General features: G+C 49.5%; 40 non-coding genes and 1 pseudogene across 40 annotated transcripts; all 41 read right to left on the minus strand.

The window, feature by feature from the left end:
• Positions 1 to 185: 185 nt before the first annotated feature.
• LOC149764887 (5S ribosomal RNA) lies at positions 186 to 304 on the minus strand. The gene has a single exon (XR_016411279.1). It is a non-coding gene; the product is annotated as a 5S ribosomal RNA (ribosomal RNA).
• A 248-nt stretch (positions 305 to 552) lies between these two features.
• On the minus strand, positions 553 to 671 carry LOC149764888 (5S ribosomal RNA). Its single transcript, XR_016403357.1, has one exon. It is a non-coding gene; the product is annotated as a 5S ribosomal RNA (ribosomal RNA).
• Positions 672 to 916: 245 nt separating this feature from the next.
• Positions 917 to 1,035, minus strand: LOC149764889 (5S ribosomal RNA). The gene has a single exon (XR_016407687.1). It is a non-coding gene; the product is annotated as a 5S ribosomal RNA (ribosomal RNA).
• Positions 1,036 to 1,281: 246 nt separating this feature from the next.
• Positions 1,282 to 1,400, minus strand: LOC149764890 (5S ribosomal RNA). The gene has a single exon (XR_016411280.1). It is a non-coding gene; the product is annotated as a 5S ribosomal RNA (ribosomal RNA).
• A 245-nt stretch (positions 1,401 to 1,645) lies between these two features.
• LOC149764891 (5S ribosomal RNA) lies at positions 1,646 to 1,764 on the minus strand. Its single transcript, XR_016411281.1, has one exon. It is a non-coding gene; the product is annotated as a 5S ribosomal RNA (ribosomal RNA).
• Positions 1,765 to 2,012: 248 nt separating this feature from the next.
• Positions 2,013 to 2,131, minus strand: LOC149764892 (5S ribosomal RNA). The gene has a single exon (XR_016403358.1). It is a non-coding gene; the product is annotated as a 5S ribosomal RNA (ribosomal RNA).
• Positions 2,132 to 2,376: 245 nt separating this feature from the next.
• On the minus strand, positions 2,377 to 2,495 carry LOC149764893 (5S ribosomal RNA). The gene has a single exon (XR_016407688.1). It is a non-coding gene; the product is annotated as a 5S ribosomal RNA (ribosomal RNA).
• Positions 2,496 to 2,741: 246 nt separating this feature from the next.
• LOC149764894 (5S ribosomal RNA) lies at positions 2,742 to 2,860 on the minus strand. The gene has a single exon (XR_016411283.1). It is a non-coding gene; the product is annotated as a 5S ribosomal RNA (ribosomal RNA).
• A 245-nt stretch (positions 2,861 to 3,105) lies between these two features.
• Positions 3,106 to 3,224, minus strand: LOC149764895 (5S ribosomal RNA). The gene has a single exon (XR_016411284.1). It is a non-coding gene; the product is annotated as a 5S ribosomal RNA (ribosomal RNA).
• Positions 3,225 to 3,472: 248 nt separating this feature from the next.
• On the minus strand, positions 3,473 to 3,591 carry LOC149764896 (5S ribosomal RNA). Its single transcript, XR_016412377.1, has one exon. It is a non-coding gene; the product is annotated as a 5S ribosomal RNA (ribosomal RNA).
• A 248-nt stretch (positions 3,592 to 3,839) lies between these two features.
• On the minus strand, positions 3,840 to 3,958 carry LOC149764897 (5S ribosomal RNA). The gene has a single exon (XR_016408255.1). It is a non-coding gene; the product is annotated as a 5S ribosomal RNA (ribosomal RNA).
• A 246-nt stretch (positions 3,959 to 4,204) lies between these two features.
• LOC149764898 (5S ribosomal RNA) lies at positions 4,205 to 4,323 on the minus strand. Its single transcript, XR_016404397.1, has one exon. It is a non-coding gene; the product is annotated as a 5S ribosomal RNA (ribosomal RNA).
• A 247-nt stretch (positions 4,324 to 4,570) lies between these two features.
• Positions 4,571 to 4,689, minus strand: LOC149764899 (5S ribosomal RNA; annotated as a pseudogene).
• Positions 4,690 to 4,935: 246 nt separating this feature from the next.
• LOC149764900 (5S ribosomal RNA) lies at positions 4,936 to 5,054 on the minus strand. Its single transcript, XR_016402605.1, has one exon. It is a non-coding gene; the product is annotated as a 5S ribosomal RNA (ribosomal RNA).
• A 248-nt stretch (positions 5,055 to 5,302) lies between these two features.
• On the minus strand, positions 5,303 to 5,421 carry LOC149764901 (5S ribosomal RNA). The gene has a single exon (XR_016407100.1). It is a non-coding gene; the product is annotated as a 5S ribosomal RNA (ribosomal RNA).
• A 246-nt stretch (positions 5,422 to 5,667) lies between these two features.
• LOC149764902 (5S ribosomal RNA) lies at positions 5,668 to 5,786 on the minus strand. The gene has a single exon (XR_016412703.1). It is a non-coding gene; the product is annotated as a 5S ribosomal RNA (ribosomal RNA).
• A 246-nt stretch (positions 5,787 to 6,032) lies between these two features.
• On the minus strand, positions 6,033 to 6,151 carry LOC149764903 (5S ribosomal RNA). Its single transcript, XR_016406696.1, has one exon. It is a non-coding gene; the product is annotated as a 5S ribosomal RNA (ribosomal RNA).
• Positions 6,152 to 6,397: 246 nt separating this feature from the next.
• Positions 6,398 to 6,516, minus strand: LOC149764904 (5S ribosomal RNA). The gene has a single exon (XR_016412378.1). It is a non-coding gene; the product is annotated as a 5S ribosomal RNA (ribosomal RNA).
• A 246-nt stretch (positions 6,517 to 6,762) lies between these two features.
• On the minus strand, positions 6,763 to 6,881 carry LOC149764905 (5S ribosomal RNA). The gene has a single exon (XR_016412669.1). It is a non-coding gene; the product is annotated as a 5S ribosomal RNA (ribosomal RNA).
• Positions 6,882 to 7,128: 247 nt separating this feature from the next.
• Positions 7,129 to 7,247, minus strand: LOC149764906 (5S ribosomal RNA). The gene has a single exon (XR_016412704.1). It is a non-coding gene; the product is annotated as a 5S ribosomal RNA (ribosomal RNA).
• A 246-nt stretch (positions 7,248 to 7,493) lies between these two features.
• Positions 7,494 to 7,612, minus strand: LOC149764907 (5S ribosomal RNA). The gene has a single exon (XR_016406891.1). It is a non-coding gene; the product is annotated as a 5S ribosomal RNA (ribosomal RNA).
• Positions 7,613 to 7,858: 246 nt separating this feature from the next.
• Positions 7,859 to 7,977, minus strand: LOC149764908 (5S ribosomal RNA). The gene has a single exon (XR_016412670.1). It is a non-coding gene; the product is annotated as a 5S ribosomal RNA (ribosomal RNA).
• A 246-nt stretch (positions 7,978 to 8,223) lies between these two features.
• On the minus strand, positions 8,224 to 8,342 carry LOC149764909 (5S ribosomal RNA). The gene has a single exon (XR_016412706.1). It is a non-coding gene; the product is annotated as a 5S ribosomal RNA (ribosomal RNA).
• A 246-nt stretch (positions 8,343 to 8,588) lies between these two features.
• Positions 8,589 to 8,707, minus strand: LOC149764910 (5S ribosomal RNA). Its single transcript, XR_016406697.1, has one exon. It is a non-coding gene; the product is annotated as a 5S ribosomal RNA (ribosomal RNA).
• Positions 8,708 to 8,953: 246 nt separating this feature from the next.
• On the minus strand, positions 8,954 to 9,072 carry LOC149764911 (5S ribosomal RNA). Its single transcript, XR_016412379.1, has one exon. It is a non-coding gene; the product is annotated as a 5S ribosomal RNA (ribosomal RNA).
• Positions 9,073 to 9,318: 246 nt separating this feature from the next.
• Positions 9,319 to 9,437, minus strand: LOC149764912 (5S ribosomal RNA). Its single transcript, XR_016412671.1, has one exon. It is a non-coding gene; the product is annotated as a 5S ribosomal RNA (ribosomal RNA).
• Positions 9,438 to 9,684: 247 nt separating this feature from the next.
• LOC149764913 (5S ribosomal RNA) lies at positions 9,685 to 9,803 on the minus strand. Its single transcript, XR_016412707.1, has one exon. It is a non-coding gene; the product is annotated as a 5S ribosomal RNA (ribosomal RNA).
• A 246-nt stretch (positions 9,804 to 10,049) lies between these two features.
• On the minus strand, positions 10,050 to 10,168 carry LOC149764914 (5S ribosomal RNA). Its single transcript, XR_016406892.1, has one exon. It is a non-coding gene; the product is annotated as a 5S ribosomal RNA (ribosomal RNA).
• Positions 10,169 to 10,414: 246 nt separating this feature from the next.
• LOC149764915 (5S ribosomal RNA) lies at positions 10,415 to 10,533 on the minus strand. Its single transcript, XR_016412672.1, has one exon. It is a non-coding gene; the product is annotated as a 5S ribosomal RNA (ribosomal RNA).
• A 247-nt stretch (positions 10,534 to 10,780) lies between these two features.
• LOC149764916 (5S ribosomal RNA) lies at positions 10,781 to 10,899 on the minus strand. Its single transcript, XR_016402360.1, has one exon. It is a non-coding gene; the product is annotated as a 5S ribosomal RNA (ribosomal RNA).
• A 246-nt stretch (positions 10,900 to 11,145) lies between these two features.
• On the minus strand, positions 11,146 to 11,264 carry LOC149764917 (5S ribosomal RNA). Its single transcript, XR_016403359.1, has one exon. It is a non-coding gene; the product is annotated as a 5S ribosomal RNA (ribosomal RNA).
• A 245-nt stretch (positions 11,265 to 11,509) lies between these two features.
• LOC149764918 (5S ribosomal RNA) lies at positions 11,510 to 11,628 on the minus strand. The gene has a single exon (XR_016405048.1). It is a non-coding gene; the product is annotated as a 5S ribosomal RNA (ribosomal RNA).
• A 246-nt stretch (positions 11,629 to 11,874) lies between these two features.
• LOC149764919 (5S ribosomal RNA) lies at positions 11,875 to 11,993 on the minus strand. Its single transcript, XR_016411285.1, has one exon. It is a non-coding gene; the product is annotated as a 5S ribosomal RNA (ribosomal RNA).
• Positions 11,994 to 12,239: 246 nt separating this feature from the next.
• On the minus strand, positions 12,240 to 12,358 carry LOC149764920 (5S ribosomal RNA). The gene has a single exon (XR_016411286.1). It is a non-coding gene; the product is annotated as a 5S ribosomal RNA (ribosomal RNA).
• Positions 12,359 to 12,606: 248 nt separating this feature from the next.
• Positions 12,607 to 12,725, minus strand: LOC149764921 (5S ribosomal RNA). The gene has a single exon (XR_016403360.1). It is a non-coding gene; the product is annotated as a 5S ribosomal RNA (ribosomal RNA).
• Positions 12,726 to 12,970: 245 nt separating this feature from the next.
• On the minus strand, positions 12,971 to 13,089 carry LOC149764922 (5S ribosomal RNA). The gene has a single exon (XR_016407689.1). It is a non-coding gene; the product is annotated as a 5S ribosomal RNA (ribosomal RNA).
• Positions 13,090 to 13,335: 246 nt separating this feature from the next.
• LOC149764923 (5S ribosomal RNA) lies at positions 13,336 to 13,454 on the minus strand. Its single transcript, XR_016402606.1, has one exon. It is a non-coding gene; the product is annotated as a 5S ribosomal RNA (ribosomal RNA).
• Positions 13,455 to 13,702: 248 nt separating this feature from the next.
• Positions 13,703 to 13,821, minus strand: LOC149764924 (5S ribosomal RNA). The gene has a single exon (XR_016401305.1). It is a non-coding gene; the product is annotated as a 5S ribosomal RNA (ribosomal RNA).
• A 246-nt stretch (positions 13,822 to 14,067) lies between these two features.
• LOC149764925 (5S ribosomal RNA) lies at positions 14,068 to 14,186 on the minus strand. Its single transcript, XR_016412708.1, has one exon. It is a non-coding gene; the product is annotated as a 5S ribosomal RNA (ribosomal RNA).
• Positions 14,187 to 14,432: 246 nt separating this feature from the next.
• Positions 14,433 to 14,551, minus strand: LOC149764926 (5S ribosomal RNA). Its single transcript, XR_016407154.1, has one exon. It is a non-coding gene; the product is annotated as a 5S ribosomal RNA (ribosomal RNA).
• Positions 14,552 to 14,797: 246 nt separating this feature from the next.
• On the minus strand, positions 14,798 to 14,916 carry LOC149764927 (5S ribosomal RNA). Its single transcript, XR_016402082.1, has one exon. It is a non-coding gene; the product is annotated as a 5S ribosomal RNA (ribosomal RNA).
• Positions 14,917 to 14,998: the final 82 nt, after the last annotated feature.

A 14,998-nucleotide genomic window follows, 5' to 3' on the forward strand; every position in this document is an offset into this window, starting at 1 on the left:
ATTCGTGCTGCCGGGGCCGTTCTGGCGTAGGATTCAACGCGCTGTTCCGCTATGCGGCATGGCACCGCGAGTCTCCGGACTCAGTTTATTTTCGGGGGAAAAAATTATCCGAAGAGGAAAAGCCAAAAGCCGAAAAATTAAAAATAAATATTATCAAAAAATAAAAAAGCGGGCAAAAAATAAAAGGGGTGCAACACGAGGACTTCCCAGGGGGTCACCCATCCTAGTACTACTCTCGCCCAAGCACGCTTAACTGCGGAGTTCTGATGGGATCCGGTGCATTAGTGCTGGTATGATCGCACCCATGACATGCCCATCGAAACTCCCTTTTATGACAAAGCAGCGGACCTCGACGGCCCGAGACATTCGTGCTGCCGGGGCCGTTCTGGCGTAGGATTCAACGCGCTGGTCCCGCTATGCGGCATGGCACCGCCAGTCTCCGGACTCAGTTTATTTTCGGGGGAAAAAAATTATCCGAAGAGGAAAAGCCAAAAGCCGAAAAATTAAAAATAAATATTGTCAAAAAATAAAAAAGTGGAGAAAAAAATAAAAAGGGTGCAACACGAGGACTTCCCAGGGGGTCACCCATCCTAGTACTACTCTCGCCCAAGCACGCTTAACTGCGGAGTTTGGATGGGATCCGGTGCATTAGTGCTGGTATGATCGCACCCATGACATGCCCTTCGAAACTCCCTTTTATGACAAAGCAGCAGACCTCGACGGCCCGAGACATTCGCGCTGCCGGGGCCGTTCTGGCGTAGGATTCAACGCGCTGTTCCGCTATGCGGCATGGCACCGCGAGTCTCCGGACTCAGTTTATTTTCGGGGGAAAAAAATTATCCGAAGAGGAAAAGCCAAAAGCCGAAAAATTAAAAATAAATATTATCAAAAAATAAAAAAGCGGGCAAAAAATAAAAGGGTGCAGCACGAGGACTTCCCAGGGGGTCACCCATCCTAGTACTACTCTCGCCCAAGCACGCTTAACTGCGGAGTTCTGATGGGATCCGGTACATTAGTGCTGGTATGATCGCACCGATGACATGCCCATCGAAACACCCTTTTATGACAAAGCAGCAGACCTCGACGGCCCGAGACATTCGCGCTGCCGGGGCCGTTCTGGCGTAGGATTTAACGCGCTGTTCCGCTATGCGGCATGGCGCCGCGAGTCTCCGGACTCAGTTTATTTTCGGGGGAAAAAAATTATCCGAAGAGGAAAAGCCAAAAGCCGAAAAATTAAAAATAAATATTATCAAAAAATAAAAAAGCGGGCAAAAAATAAAAGGGGTGCAACACGAGGACTTCCCAGGGGGTCACCCATCCTAGTACTACTCTCGCCCAAGCACGCTTAACTGCGGAGTTCTGATGGGATCCGGTGCATTAGTGCTGGTATGATCGCACCCATGACATGCCCATCGAAACTCCCTTTTATGACAAAGCAGCGGACCTCGACGGCCCGAGACATTCGTGCTGCCGGGGCCGTTCTGGCGTAGGATTCAACGCGCTGTTCCGCTATGCGGCATGGCACCGCGAGTCTCCGGACTCAGTTTATTTTCGGGGGAAAAAATTATCCGAAGAGGAAAAGCCAAAAGCCGAAAAATTAAAAATAAATATTATCAAAAAATAAAAAAGCGGGCAAAAAATAAAAGGGGTGCAACACGAGGACTTCCCAGGGGGTCACCCATCCTAGTACTACTCTCGCCCAAGCACGCTTAACTGCGGAGTTCTGATGGGATCCGGTGCATTAGTGCTGGTATGATCGCACCCATGACATGCCCATCGAAACTCCCTTTTATGACAAAGCAGCGGACCTCGACGGCCCGAGACATTCGTGCTGCCGGGGCCGTTCTGGCGTAGGATTCAACGCGCTGGTCCCGCTATGCGGCATGGCACCGCCAGTCTCCGGACTCAGTTTATTTTCGGGGGAAAAAAATTATCCGAAGAGGAAAAGCCAAAAGCCGAAAAATTAAAAATAAATATTGTCAAAAAATAAAAAAGTGGAGAAAAAAATAAAAAGGGTGCAACACGAGGACTTCCCAGGGGGTCACCCATCCTAGTACTACTCTCGCCCAAGCACGCTTAACTGCGGAGTTTGGATGGGATCCGGTGCATTAGTGCTGGTATGATCGCACCCATGACATGCCCTTCGAAACTCCCTTTTATGACAAAGCAGCAGACCTCGACGGCCCGAGACATTCGCGCTGCCGGGGCCGTTCTGGCGTAGGATTCAACGCGCTGTTCCGCTATGCGGCATGGCACCGCGAGTCTCCGGACTCAGTTTATTTTCGGGGGAAAAAAATTATCCGAAGAGGAAAAGCCAAAAGCCGAAAAATTAAAAATAAATATTATCAAAAAATAAAAAAGCGGGCAAAAAATAAAAGGGTGCAGCACGAGGACTTCCCAGGGGGTCACCCATCCTAGTACTACTCTCGCCCAAGCACGCTTAACTGCGGAGTTCTGATGGGATCCGGTACATTAGTGCTGGTATGATCGCACCGATGACATGCCCATCGAAACACCCTTTTATGACAAAGCAGCAGACCTCGACGGCCCGAGACATTCGCGCTGCCGGGGCCGTTCTGGCGTAGGATTTAACGCGCTGTTCCGCTATGCGGCATGGCGCCGCGAGTCTCCGGACTCAGTTTATTTTCGGGGGAAAAAAATTATCCGAAGAGGAAAAGCCAAAAGCCGAAAAATTAAAAATAAATATTATCAAAAAATAAAAAAGCGGGCAAAAAATAAAAGGGGTGCAACACGAGGACTTCCCAGGGGGTCACCCATCCTAGTACTACTCTCGCCCAAGCACGCTTAACTGCGGAGTTCTGATGGGATCCGGTGCATTAGTGCTGGTATGATCGCACCCATGACATGCCCATCGAAACTCCCTTTTATGACAAAGCAGCGGACCTCGACGGCCCGAGACATTCGTGCTGCCGGGGCCGTTCTGGCGTAGGATTCAACGCGCTGTTCCGCTATGCGGCATGGCACCGCGAGTCTCCGGACTCAGTTTATTTTCGGGGGAAAAAATTATCCGAAGAGGAAAAGCCAAAAGCCGAAAAATTAAAAATAAATATTATCAAAAAATAAAAAAGCGGGCAAAAAATAAAAGGGGTGCAACACGAGGACTTCCCAGGGGGTCACCCATCCTAGTACTACTCTCGCCCAAGCACGCTTAACTGCGGAGTTCTGATGGGATCCGGTGCATTAGTGCTGGTATGATCGCACCCATGACATGCCCATCGAAACTCCCTTTTATGACAAAGCAGCGGACCTCGACGGCCCGAGACATTCGTGCTGCCGGGGCCGTTCTGGCGTAGGATTCAACGCGCTGGTCCCGCTATGCGGCATGGCACCGCCAGTCTCCGGACTCAGTTTATTTTCGGGGGAAAAAAATTATCCGAAGAGGAAAAGCCAAAAGCCGAAAAATTAAAAATAAATATTGTCAAAAAATAAAAAAGTGGAGAAAAAAATAAAAAGGGTGCAACACGAGGACTTCCCAGGGGGTCACCCATCCTAGTACTACTCTCGCCCAAGCACGCTTAACTGCGGAGTTCTGATGGGATCCGGTGCATTAGTGCTGGTATGATCGCACCCATGACATGCCCATCGAAACTCCCTTTTATGACAAAGCGGCAGACCTCGACGGCTCGAGACATTCGCGCCGCCGGGGCCGTTCTGGCGTAGGATTCAACGCGCTGGTCCCGCTATGCGGCATGGCACCGCCAGTCTCCGGACTCAGTTTATTTTCGGGGGAAAAAAATTATCCGAAGAGGAAAAGCCAAAAGCCGAAAAATTAAAAATAAATATTATCAAAAAATAAAAAAGTGGAGAAAAAAATAAAAAAGGTGCAACACGAGGACTTCCCCAGGGGTCACCCATCCTAGTACTACTGTCGCCCAAGCACGCTTAACTGCGGAGTTCTGATGGGATCCGGTGCATTAGTGCTGGTATGATCGCACCCAAGACATGCCCTTCGAAACTCCCTTTTATGACAAAGCAGCAGACCTCGACGGCCCGAGACATTCGCGCTGCCGGGGCCGTTCTGGCGTAGGATTCAACGCGCTGTTCCGCTATGCGGCATGGCGCCGCGAGTCTCCGGACTCAGTTTATTTTCGGGGGAAAAAAATTATCCGAAGAGGAAAAGCCAAATGCCAAAAAATTAAAAATAAATGTTATCAAAAAATAAAAAAGCGGGCAAAAAATAAAAGGGGTGCAACACGAGGACTTCCCAGGGGGTCACCCATCCTAGTACTACTCTCGCCCATGCACGCTTAACTGTGGAGTTCTGATGGGATCCGGTGCATTAGTGCTGGTATGATCGCACCCATGATATGCCCTTCGAAACTCCCTTTTATGACAAAGCAGCAGACCTTGACGGCCCGAGACATTCGCGCTGCCGGGGCCGTTCTGGCGTAGGATTCAACGCGCTGGTCCCGCTATGCGGCATGGCACCGCCAGTCTCCGGACTCAGTTTATTGTCGGGGAAAAAAAATTATCCGAAGAGGAAAAGCCAAAAGCCGAAAAATTAAAAATAAATATTATCAAAAAATAAAAAAGCGGGCAAAAAATAAAAAGGGTGCAACACGAGGACTTCCCAGGGGGTCACCCATCCTAGTACTACTCTCGCCCAAGAACGCTTAACTGCGGTGTTCTGATCGGATCCGGTGCATTAGTGCTGGTATGATCGCACCCATGACATGCCCTTCGAAACTCCCTTTTATGACAAAGCAGCAGACCTCGACGGCCCGAGGCATTCGCGCTGCCGGGGCCGTTCTGACGTAGGATTCAACGCGCTGTTCCGCTATGCGGCATGGCACCGCGAGTCTCCGGACTCAGTTTATTTTCGGGGGAAAAAAATTATCCGAAGAGGAAAAGCCAAAAGCCGAAAAATTAAAAATAAATATTATCAAAAAATAAAAAAGCGGGCAAAAAATAAAAGGGGTGCAACACGAGGACTTCCCAGGGGGTCACCCATCCTAGTACTACTCTCGCCCAAGCATGCTTAACTGCGGAGTTCTGATGGGATCCGGTGCATTAGTGCTGGTATGATCGCACCCATGACATGCCCATCGAAACTCCCTTTTATGACAAAGCGGCAGACCTCGACGGCTCGAGACATTCGCGCCGCCGGGGCCGTTCTGGCGTAGGATTCAACGCGCTGGTCCCGCTATGCGGCATGGCACCGCCAGTCTCCGGACTCAGTTTATTTTCGGGGGAAAAAAATTATCCGAAGAGGAAAAGCCAAAAGCCGAAAAATTAAAAATAAATATTATCAAAAAATAAAAAAGTGGAGAAAAAAATAAAAAAGGTGCAACACGAGGACTTCCCAAGGGGTCACCCATCCTAGTACTACTGTCGCCCAAGCACGCTTAACTGCGGAGTTCTGATGGGATCCGGTGCATTAGTGCTGGTATGATCGCACCCAAGACATGCCCTTCGAAACTCCCTTTTATGACAAAGCAGCAGACCTCGACGGCCCGAGACATTCGCGCTGCCGGGGCCGTTCTGGCGTAGGATTCAACACGCTGTTCCGCTATGCGGCATGGCACCGCCAGTCTCCGGACTCAGTTTATTTTCGGGGGAAAAAAATTATCCGAAGAGGAAAAGCCAAAAGCCGAAAAATAAAAAATAAATGTTATCAAAAAATAAAAAAGCGGGCAAAAAATAAAAGGGGTGCAACACGAGGACTTCCCAAGGGGTCACCCATCCTAGTACTACTCTCGCCCAAGCACGCTTAACTGCGGAGTTCTGATGGGATCCGGTGCATTAGTGCTGGTATGATCGCACCCATGACATGCCCTTCGAAACTCCCTTTTATGACAAAGCAGCAGACCTCGACGGCCCGAGACATTCGCGCTGCCGGGGCCGTTCTGGCGTAGGATTCAACGCGCTGTTCCGCTATGCGGCATGGCACCGCCAGCCTCCGGACTCAGTTTATTTTCGGGGGGAAAAAATTATCCGAAGAGGAAAAGCCAAAAGCCAAATAATTAAAAATAAATATTATCAAAAAATAAAAAAGCGGGCAAAAAATAAAAAGGGTGCAACACGAGGACTTCCCAGGGGGTCACCCATCCTAGTACTTCTCTCGCCCAAGCACGCTTAACTGCGGAGTTATGATGGGATCCGGTGCATTAGTGCTGGTATGATCGCACCCATGACATGCCCTTCGAAACTCCCTTTTATGACAAAGCAGCAGACCGCGACGGCCCGAGACATTCGCGCTGCCGGGGCCGTTCTGGCGTAGGATTCAACGCGCTGTTCCGCTATGCGGCATGGCACCGCCAGTCTCCGGACTCAGTTTATTTTCGGAAAAAAAAAATTATCCGAAGAGGAAAAGCCAAAAGCCGAAAAATTAAAAATAAATATTATCAAAAAATAAAAAAGCGGGCAAAAAATAAAAAGGGTGCAACACGAGGACTTCCCAGGGGGTCACCCATCCTAGTACTACTCTCGCCCAAGCACGCTTAACTGCGGAGTTCTGATGGGATCCGGTGCATTAGTGCTGGTATGATCGCACCCAAGAGATGCCCTTCGAAACTCCCTTTTATGACAAAGCAGCAGACCTCGACGGCCCGAGACTTTCGCGCTGCCGGGGCCGTTCTGGCGTAGGATTCAACGCGCTGTTCCGCTATGCGGCATGGCACCGCCAGTCTCCGGACTCAGTTTATTTTCGGAAAAAAAAAATTATCCGAAGAGGAAAAGCCAAAAGCCGAAAAATTAAAAATAAATATTATCAAAAAATAAAAAAGCGGGCAAAAAATAAAAAGGGTGCAACACGAGGACTTCCCAGGGGGTCACCCATCCTAGTACTACTCTCGCCCAAGCACGCTTAACTACGGAGTTCTGATGGGATCCGGTGCATTAGTGCTGGTATGATCGCACCCATGACATGCCCTTCGAAACTCCCTTTTATGACAAAGCAGCAGACCTCGACGGCCCGAGACATTCACGCTGCCGGGGCCGTTCTGGCGTAGGATTCAACGCGCTGGTCCCGCTATGCGGCATGGCACCGCCAGTCCCCGGACTCAGTTTATTGTCGGGGGAAAAAAATTATCCGAAGAGGAAAAGCCAAAAGCCGAAAAATAAAAAATAAATGTTATCAAAAAATAAAAAAGCGGGCAAAAAATAAAAGGGGTGCAACACGAGGACTTCCCAAGGGGTCACCCATCCTAGTACTACTCTCGCCCAAGCACGCTTAACTGCGGAGTTCTGATGGGATCCGGTGCATTAGTGCTGGTATGATCGCACCCATGACATGCCCTTCGAAACTCCCTTTTATGACAAAGCAGCAGACCTCGACGGCCCGAGACATTCGCGCTGCCGGGGCCGTTCTGGCGTAGGATTCAACGCGCTGTTCCGCTATGCGGCATGGCACCGCCAATCTCCGGACTCAGTTTATTTTCGGGGGGAAAAAATTATCCGAAGAGGAAAAGCCAAAAGCCAAATAATAAAAAATAAATATTATCAAAAAATAAAAAAGCGGGCAAAAAATAAAAAGGGTGCAACACGAGGACTTCCCAGGGGGTCACCCATCATAGTACTTCTCTCGCCCAAGCACGCTTAACTGCGGAGTTATGATGGGATCCGGTGCATTAGTGCTGGTATGATCGCACCCATGACATGCCCTTCGAAACTCCCTTTTATGACAAAGCAGCAGACCGCGACGGCCCGAGACATTCGCGCTGCCGGGGCCGTTCTGGCGTAGGATTCAACGCGCTGTTCCGCTATGCGGCATGGCACCGCCAGTCTCCGGACTCAGTTTATTTTCGGAAAAAAAAAATTATCCGAAGAGGAAAAGCCAAAAGCCGAAAAATTAAAAATAAATATTATCAAAAAATAAAAAAGCGGGCAAAAAATAAAAAGGGTGCAACACGAGGACTTCCCAGGGGGTCACCCATCCTAGTACTACTCTCGCCCAAGCACGCTTAACTACGGAGTTCTGATGGGATCCGGTGCATTAGTGCTGGTATGATCGCACCCATGACATGCCCTTCGAAACTCCCTTTTATGACAAAGCAGCAGACCTCGACGGCCCGAGACATTCGCGCTGCCGGGGCCGTTCTGGCGTAGGATTCAACACGCTGTTCCGCTATGCGGCATGGCACCGCCAGTCTCCGGACTCAGTTTATTTTCGGGGGAAAAAAATTATCCGAAGAGGAAAAGCCAAAAGCCGAAAAATAAAAAATAAATGTTATCAAAAAATAAAAAAGCGGGCAAAAAATAAAAGGGGTGCAACACGAGGACTTCCCAAGGGGTCACCCATCCTAGTACTACTCTCGCCCAAGCACGCTTAACTGCGGAGTTCTGATGGGATCCGGTGCATTAGTGCTGGTATGATCGCACCCATGACATGCCCTTCGAAACTCCCTTTTATGACAAAGCAGCAGACCTCGACGGCCCGAGACATTCGCGCTGCCGGGGCCGTTCTGGCGTAGGATTCAACGCGCTGTTCCGCTATGCGGCATGGCACCGCCAGCCTCCGGACTCAGTTTATTTTCGGGGGGAAAAAATTATCCGAAGAGGAAAAGCCAAAAGCCAAATAATTAAAAATAAATATTATCAAAAAATAAAAAAGCGGGCAAAAAATAAAAAGGGTGCAACACGAGGACTTCCCAGGGGGTCACCCATCCTAGTACTTCTCTCGCCCAAGCACGCTTAACTGCGGAGTTATGATGGGATCCGGTGCATTAGTGCTGGTATGATCGCACCCATGACATGCCCTTCGAAACTCCCTTTTATGACAAAGCAGCAGACCGCGACGGCCCGAGACATTCGCGCTGCCGGGGCCGTTCTGGCGTAGGATTCAACGCGCTGTTCCGCTATGCGGCATGGCACCGCCAGTCTCCGGACTCAGTTTATTTTCGGAAAAAAAAAATTATCCGAAGAGGAAAAGCCAAAAGCCGAAAAATTAAAAATAAATATTATCAAAAAATAAAAAAGCGGGCAAAAAATAAAAAGGGTGCAACACGAGGACTTCCCAGGGGGTCACCCATCCTAGTACTACTCTCGCCCAAGCACGCTTAACTGCGGAGTTCTGATGGGATCCGGTGCATTAGTGCTGGTATGATCGCACCCAAGAGATGCCCTTCGAAACTCCCTTTTATGACAAAGCAGCAGACCTCGACGGCCCGAGACATTCGCGCTGCCGGGGCCGTTCTGGCGTAGGATTCAACACGCTGTTCCGCTATGCGGCATGGCACCGCCAGTCTCCGGACTCAGTTTATTGTCGGGGGAAAAAAATTATCCGAAGAGGAAAAGCCAAAAGCCGAAAAATTAAAAATAAATATTATCAAAAAATAAAAAAGCGGGCAAAAAATAAAAAGGGTGCAACACGAGGACTTCCCAGGGGGTCACCCATCCTAGTACTACTCTCGCCCAAGCACGCTTAACTACGGAGTTCTGATGGGATCCGGTGCATTAGTGCTGGTATGATCGCACCCATGACATGCCCTTCGAAACTCCCTTTTATGACAAAGCAGCAGACCTCGACGGCCCGAGACATTCACGCTGCCGGGGCCGTTCTGGCGTAGGATTCAACGCGCTGGTCCCGCTATGCGGCATGGCACCGCCAGTCCCCGGACTCAGTTTATTGTCGGGGGAAAAAAATTATCCGAAGAGGAAAAGCCAAAAGCCGAAAAATAAAAAATAAATGTTATCAAAAAATAAAAAAGCGGGCAAAAAATAAAAGGGGTGCAACACGAGGACTTCCCAAGGGGTCACCCATCCTAGTACTACTCTCGCCCAAGCACGCTTAACTGCGGAGTTCTGATGGGATCCGGTGCATTAGTGCTGGTATGATCGCACCCATGACATGCCCTTCGAAACTCCCTTTTATGACAAAGCAGCAGACCTCGACGGCCCGAGACATTCGCGCTGCCGGGGCCGTTCTGGCGTAGGATTCAACGCGCTGTTCCGCTATGCGGCATGGCACCGCCAATCTCCGGACTCAGTTTATTTTCGGGGGGAAAAAATTATCCGAAGAGGAAAAGCCAAAAGCCAAATAATAAAAAATAAATATTATCAAAAAATAAAAAAGCGGGCAAAAAATAAAAAGGGTGCAACACGAGGACTTCCCAGGGGGTCACCCATCATAGTACTTCTCTCGCCCAAGCACGCTTAACTGCGGAGTTATGATGGGATCCGGTGCATTAGTGCTGGTATGATCGCACCCATGACATGCCCTTCGAAACTCCCTTTTATGACAAAGCAGCAGACCGCGACGGCCCGAGACATTCGCGCTGCCGGGGCCGTTCTGGCGTAGGATTCAACGCGCTGTTCCGCTATGCGGCATGGCACCGCCAGTCTCCGGACTCAGTTTATTTTCGGAAAAAAAAAATTATCCGAAGAGGAAAAGCCAAAAGCCGAAAAATTAAAAATAAATATTATCAAAAAATAAAAAAGCGGGCAAAAAATAAAAAGGGTGCAACACGAGGACTTCCCAGGGGGTCACCCATCCTAGTACTACTCTCGCCCAAGCACGCTTAACTACGGAGTTCTGATGGGATCCGGTGCATTAGTGCTGGTATGATCGCACCCATGACATGCCCTTCGAAACTCCCTTTTATGACAAAGCAGCAGACCTCGACGGCCCGAGACATTCACGCTGCCGGGGCCGTTCTGGCGTAGGATTCAAAGCGCTGGTCCCGCTATGCGGCATGGCACCGCCAGACCCCGGACTCAGTTTATTGTCGGGGGAAAAAAATTATCCGAAGAGGAAAAGCCAAAAGCCGAAAAATTAAAAATAAATATTATCAAAAAGTAAAAAAGCGGGCAAAAAATAAAAAGGGTGCAACACGAGGACTTCCCAGGGGGTCACCCATCCTAGTACTACTCTCACCCAAGCACGCTTAACTGCGGAGTTCTGATGGGATCCGGTGCATTAGTGCTGGTATGATCGCACCCAAGACATGCCCTTCGAAACTCCCTTTTAAGACAAAGCAGCAGACCTCGACGGCCCGAGACATTCGCGCTGCCGGGGCCGTTCTGGCGTATGATTCAACGCGCTGTTCCGCTATGCGGCATGGCACCGCCAGTCTCCGGACTCAGTTTATTTTCGGGGGAAAAAAATTATCCGAAGAGGAAAAGCCAAAAGCCAAAAAATTAAAAATAAATATTATCAAAAAATAAAAAAGCGGGCAAAAAATAAAAAGGGTGCAACACGAGGACTTCCCAGGGGGTCACCCATCCTAGTACTACTCTCGCCCAAGCACGCTTAACTGCGGAGTTTGGATGGGATCCGGTGCATTAGTGCTGGTATGATCGCACCCATGACATGCCCTTCGAAACTCCCTTTTATGACAAAGCAGCAGACCTCGACGGCCCGAGACATTCGCGCTGCCGGGGCCGTTCTGGCGTAGGATTCAACGCGCTGTTCCGCTATGCGGCATGGCACCGCGAGTCTCCGGACTCAGTTTATTTTCGGGGGAAAAAAATTATCCGAAGAGGAAAAGCCAAAAGCCGAAAAATTAAAAATAAATATTATCAAAAAATAAAAAAGCGGGCAAAAAATAAAAGGGTGCAACACGAGGACTTCCCAGGGGGTCACCCATCCTAGTACTACTCTCGCCCAAGCACGCTTAACTGCGGAGTTCTGATGGGATCCGGTACATTAGTGCTGGTATGATCGCACCGATGACATGCCCATCGAAACACCCTTTTATGACAAAGCAGCAGACCTCGACGGCCCGAGACATTCGCGCTGCCGGGGCCGTTCTGGCGTAGGATTTAACGCGCTGTTCCGCTATGCGGCATGGCGCCGCGAGTCTCCGGACTCAGTTTATTTTCGGGGGAAAAAAATTATCCGAAGAGGAAAAGCCAAAAGCCGAAAAATTAAAAATAAATATTATCAAAAAATAAAAAAGCGGGCAAAAAATAAAAGGGGTGCAACACGAGGACTTCCCAGGGGGTCACCCATCCTAGTACTACTCTCGCCCAAGCACGCTTAACTGCGGAGTTCTGATGGGATCCGGTGCATTAGTGCTGGTATGATCGCACCCATGACATGCCCATCGAAACTCCCTTTTATGACAAAGCAGCGGACCTCGACGGCCCGAGACATTCGTGCTGCCGGGGCCGTTCTGGCGTAGGATTCAACGCGCTGTTCCGCTATGCGGCATGGCACCGCGAGTCTCCGGACTCAGTTTATTTTCGGGGGAAAAAAATTATCCGAAGAGGAAAAGCCAAAAGCCGAAAAATTAAAAATAAATATTATCAAAAAATAAAAAAGCGGGCAAAAAATAAAAGGGGTGCAACACGAGGACTTCCCAGGGGGTCACCCATCCTAGTACTACTCTCGCCCAAGCACGCTTAACTGCGGAGTTCTGATGGGATCCGGTGCATTAGTGCTGGTATGATCGCACCCATGACATGCCCATCGAAACTCCCTTTTATGACAAAGCAGCGGACCTCGACGGCCCGAGACATTCGTGCTGCCGGGGCCGTTCTGGCGTAGGATTCAACGCGCTGGTCCCGCTATGCGGCATGGCACCGCCAGTCTCCGGACTCAGTTTATTTTCGGGGGAAAAAAATTATCCGAAGAGGAAAAGCCAAAAGCCGAAAAATTAAAAATAAATATTGTCAAAAAATAAAAAAGTGGAGAAAAAAATAAAAAGGGTGCAACACGAGGACTTCCCAGGGGGTCACCCATCCTAGTACTACTCTCGCCCAAGCACGCTTAACTGCGGAGTTTGGATGGGATCCGGTGCATTAGTGCTGGTATGATCGCACCCATGACATGCCCTTCGAAACTCCCTTTTATGACAAAGCAGCAGACCTCGACGGCCCGAGACATTCGCGCTGCCGGGGCCGTTCTGGCGTAGGATTCAACGCGCTGTTCCGCTATGCGGCATGGCACCGCGAGTCTCCGGACTCAGTTTATTTTCGGGGGAAAAAAATTATCCGAAGAGGAAAAGCCAAAAGCCGAAAAATTAAAAATAAATATTATCAAAAAATAAAAAAGCGGGCAAAAAATAAAAGGGTGCAGCACGAGGACTTCCCAGGGGGTCACCCATCCTAGTACTACTCTCGCCCAAGCACGCTTAACTGCGGAGTTCTGATGGGATCCGGTACATTAGTGCTGGTATGATCGCACCGATGACATGCCCATCGAAACACCCTTTTATGACAAAGCAGCAGACCTCGACGGCCCGAGACATTCGCGCTGCCGGGGCCGTTCTGGCGTAGGATTTAACGCGCTGTTCCGCTATGCGGCATGGCGCCGCGAGTCTCCGGACTCAGTTTATTTTCGGGGGAAAAAAATTATCCGAAGAGGAAAAGCCAAAAGCCGAAAAATTAAAAATAAATATTATCAAAAAATAAAAAAGCGGGCAAAAAATAAAAGGGGTGCAACACGAGGACTTCCCAGGGGGTCACCCATCCTAGTACTACTCTCGCCCAAGCATGCTTAACTGCGGAGTTCTGATGGGATCCGGTGCATTAGTGCTGGTATGATCGCACCCATGACATGCCCATCGAAACTCCCTTTTATGACAAAGCAGCAGACCTCGACGGCTCGAGACATTCGCGCCGCCGGGGCCGTTCTGGCGTAGGATTCAACGCGCTGGTCCCGCTATGCGGCATGGCACCGCCAGTCTCCGGACTCAGTTTATTTTCGGGGGAAAAAAATTATCCGAAGAGGAAAAGCCAAAAGCCGAAAAATTAAAAATAAATATTATCAAAAAATAAAAAAGTGGAGAAAAAAATAAAAAAGGTGCAACACGAGGACTTCCCAAGGGGTCACCCATCCTAGTACTACTCTCGCCCAAGCACGCTTAACTGCGGAGTTCTGATGGGATCCGGTGCATTAGTGCTGGTATGATCGCACCCAAGACATGCCCTTCGAAACTCCCTTTTATGACAAAGCAGCAGACCTCGACGGCCCGAGACATTCGCGCTGCCGGGGCCGTTCTGGCGTAGGATTCAACACGCTGTTCCGCTATGCGGCATGGCACCGCCAGTCTCCGGACTCAGTTTCTTTTCGGGGGAAAAAAATTATCCGAAGAGGAAAAGCCAAAAGCCGAAAAATAAAAAATAAATGTTATCAAAAAATAAAAAAGCGGGCAAAAAATAAAAGGGGTGCAACACGAGGACTTCCCAAGGGGTCACCCATCCTAGTACTACTCTCGCCCAAGCACGCTTAACTGCGGAGTTCTGATGGGATCCGGTGCATTAGTGCTGGTATGATCGCACCCATGACATGCCCTTCGAAACTCCCTTTTATGACAAAGCAGCAGACCTCGACGGCCCGAGACATTCGCGCTGCCGGGGCCGTTCTGGCGTAGGATTCAACGCGCTGTTCCGCTATGCGGCATGGCACCGCCAGCCTCCGGACTCAGTTTATTTTCGGGGGGAAAAAATTATCCGAAGAGGAAAAGCCAAAAGCCCAATAATTAAAAATAAATATTATCAAAAAATAAAAAAGCGGGCAAAAAATAAAAAGGGTGCAACACGAGGACTTCTCAGGGGGTCACCCATCCTAGTACTTCTCTCGCCCAAGCACGCTTAACTGCGGAGTTATGATGGGATCCGGTGCATTAGTGCTGGTATGATCGCACCCATGACATGCCCTTCGAAACTCCCTTTTATGACAAAGCAGCAGACCGCGACGGCCCGAGACATTCGCGCTGCCGGGGCCGTTCTGGCGTAGGATTCAACGCGCTGTTCCGCTATGCGGCATGGCACCGCCAGTCTCCGGACTCAGTTTATTTTCGGAAAAAAAAAATTATCCGAAGAGGAAAAGCCAAAAGCCGAAAAATTAAAAATAAATATTATCAAAAAATAAAAAAGCGGGCAAAAAATAAAAAGGGTGCAACACGAGGACTTCCCAGGGGGTCACCCATCCTAGTACCACTCTCGCCCAAGCACGCTTAACTACGGAGTTCTGATGGGATCCGGTGCATTAGTGCTGGTATGATCGCACCCATGACATGCCCTTCGAAACTCCCTTTTATGACAAAGCAGCAGACCTCGACGGCCCGAGACATTCACGCTGCCAGGGCCGTTC

The sequence above is a fragment of the Phoenix dactylifera genome, chromosome 4 (assembly GCF_051530095.1).
Source record: "Phoenix dactylifera cultivar Ajwa chromosome 4, Ajwa_hap1_PhDact_Kaust_v1.1, whole genome shotgun sequence".
Taxonomy (NCBI): domain Eukaryota; kingdom Viridiplantae; phylum Streptophyta; class Magnoliopsida; order Arecales; family Arecaceae; genus Phoenix; species Phoenix dactylifera.